The sequence below is a fragment of the Apium graveolens genome, chromosome 6, assembly GCF_009905375.1.
Source record: "Apium graveolens cultivar Ventura chromosome 6, ASM990537v1, whole genome shotgun sequence".
NCBI lineage: Eukaryota > Viridiplantae > Streptophyta > Magnoliopsida > Apiales > Apiaceae > Apium > Apium graveolens.
The window spans coordinates 303411578-303414467 of NC_133652.1; the positions used below are offsets into that span (position 1 = coordinate 303411578).

At 43.8% G+C, this 2890-nt stretch overlaps 1 non-coding gene across 1 annotated transcript; it reads left to right on the forward strand.

Annotated features, from left to right (window-relative positions):
* Positions 1-2440: 2440 nt before the first annotated feature.
* LOC141669307 (small nucleolar RNA R71) lies at positions 2441-2547 on the forward strand. Its single transcript, XR_012553594.1, has one exon. It is a non-coding gene; the product is annotated as a small nucleolar RNA R71 (small nucleolar RNA).
* Positions 2548-2890: the final 343 nt, after the last annotated feature.

The following is a 2890-nucleotide window of genomic DNA, read 5'->3' on the forward strand; positions in this document are numbered from 1 at the left end:
ACAAGTGAAGGTAGTCTTTTCCTGATCCTCTGGTGCAATCCAAATCTGATTATACCCGGAATAACCATCCAGCAGACAAAAATACTCATGTCCCACCAATCTGTCAAGCATTTGATCAATGAATGGGAGAGGGAAGTGATCCTTCCTTGTGGCTTTGTTCAATTTTCTATAATCCATGCATACTCTCCATCCTGTAACTGTTCGAGTAGGGATGAGCTCATTCTTTTCATTTGCGACCACAGTGATACCTCCTTTCTTAGGTACACATTGCACGGGGCTCACCCACGAGCTGTCAGAAATTGGATAAATGATGCCTGCATCTAGCCATTTCAGAATTTCTTTCTTCACCACCTCCTTCATGATCGGGTTCAGTCTTCGCTGCTGTTCCACAGTTGGCTTACTACCTTCCTCTAACAGAATTTTATGCATACAATATGAAGGACTTATCCCCTTGATGTCTGCTATGGTCCATCTTATAGCCGATTTGAATTCTCTCAAAATCCTTAAGAGCTTGTCTTCCTCACTACCTGAAAGGTCAGCTGAAATAATAACAGGTAACGTAGATGAATCACCTAAAAAAGCATACACCAAGTGTTCAGGTAATGGTTTGAGCTCCAAGATAGGTGCTTCCTCTATTGATGGTTTGAGCTTCCCTTCAGCATTCTTAAGGTCAGAAGTACCAAGAGATTCAAATGGTATGTCGAGCTTTTGCTTCCATGGAGAAGCGTTCAGATATTGTAATTGCTCGTTGCTATCTTCATCATCACTGTCAAATTCCCCCACTAAGGCCTTTTCCAATGCATCAGACATTAGCATGTGATCGAGTTCCGAAGTAACCGCAGAATCAATCACATCCACTTTTAAGCACTCCTCATCTTCTGTAGGGAATTTCATTGCCTTGAATACGTTGAAGGTCACATCCTGATCTTGGACCCGCATAGTAAGTTCCCCTTTTTGCACATCTATCAAGGTACGGCCAGTAGCCAAGAAAGGCCTCCCCAAGATTATGGGAATCTTCTTATCTTCCTCAAAATCCAGAATAACAAAATCAGCAGGAAAGAAGAGCTTATCCACCTTGACAAGCACATCCTCAACTATGCCCCTTGGGTAAGTAATGGAACGGTCAGCCAATTGTAGCGACATGTATGTGGGTTTTGGATCAGGCAGATCCAGCTTTTTAAAGATCGACAACGGCATCAGATTAATGCTTGCTCCCAAATCACAAAGGCACTTGTCAAAAGTTAGATTGCCAATGGTGCAAGGAATGGTGAAGTTTCCTGGATCTTTCAGTTTTGGTGGTAACTTTTGCTGCAGAACAGCGCTACATTCTTCCGTGAGAGCAACGGTTTCAAGGTCATCCAGTTTCACCTTCCTTGAAAGAATAGTCTATATAAACTTCGCATAACTAGGCATTTGTTCCAGAGCCTCAGTGAAAGGTATATTGATGTGAAGTTTCTTGAACACCTCCAGAAACTTCCCGAACTATCTATCCAGCTTTTGTTGCTGCAATCTCTTAGGAAAAGGTGGTGGAGGATAGAGCTGTTTCTCCCCTGTATTAGCCTCAGGCAGAGTGTGTTCAACAGTAGTCTTCTTTGGTTCCGCCACTTTCTCCTTTTGCTTAGATTCTTCATCTCTAACTTCAGCTTCGACTTCTTTTGCCTTTTCAGCATCAGCTACTTTTCCAGACCTTAAGGTAATAGCCTTGACTTGCTCTTTAGCTTCCTTCCTGCCTGGTAGGGGAAGAGTGCCAGGTTGACGATTGAGCACTGCATTGGCTAATTGACCGATTTGATTTTCTAAGGTCTTGATAGAAACCGCCTGACTCTTGCACAACCGCTTAAGTTCCTCAAAATCAGCACTAGTAGGTGCAGTTGCACTTCCCTGTTGAGGATATGATTGTCTTGTAGCATACTGCTGTGGTTGCTGGAATCCAGGTGAGTTAAACTGTTTACTCACTCCTTGCTGATATGGTGGCTGAATAGCATTCTGATTATTTCCCCAGCTGAAATTTGGATGATTTCTGTTGTTAGGATGATATGTCACTGGCACAGGCTGCTGTTGTCGCTGATAATTATTCACATACTGAACAGATTCGTTGACAAGAGAACACTGATCTGTAGCATGAGAACCTGCACAAAGCTCATAAACCATAGCTATTTGATTAACTCCATACGTAGCCAAAGAATCAACCTTCATTGATAGCGCTTGGAGCTGGGCTGCAATAGCGGTGGCTGCATCAACTTCCAGAATACCTGCTACCTTGCCTGACGTCATCCTCTGAGTTGGGTTTTGATGCTCATTTGCAGCCATCATCTCGATAAGATTGTACGCCTCAATATAGCTTTTAGCCCATAAGGCGCCTCCAGCTGCTGCATCGAGCATGGGCCGAGATTGGGCCCCCAAACCATTATAAAAACCAGTGATTACCATCCAATCCGGCATTCCATGATGTGGACATTTTCTCAACATTTCCTTGTAGCGTTCCCAAGCCTCGCACATAGATTCTATAGGTTGCTGCGCAAACTGAGTAAGAGCACTCCTCATAGCAGCAGTCTTTGCCATTGGATAAAACTTCACCAGAAACTTTTGCGCAAGATCTTGCCACGTAGTGATGGACCCGGCTGGTTCAGAATGTAACCAGTCTTTAGCCTTATCCCTCAGTGAGAATGGGAAAAGCCTCGACTTGATAGCCTCATCAGTCACGCCATTATACTTAAAAGTGCTGCAGATCTCGACAAAATTCCTTATGTGCATGTTGGGGTCTTCAGTTGCCGCTCCTCCAAAAGAAACAGAATTCCGCACCATCTGAATAGTGCCCGGCTTGATTTCAAAGGTGTTAGCTTGAATAGCTGGATGAAGGATGCTTGACTGAATGTCATCAATTTTAGGC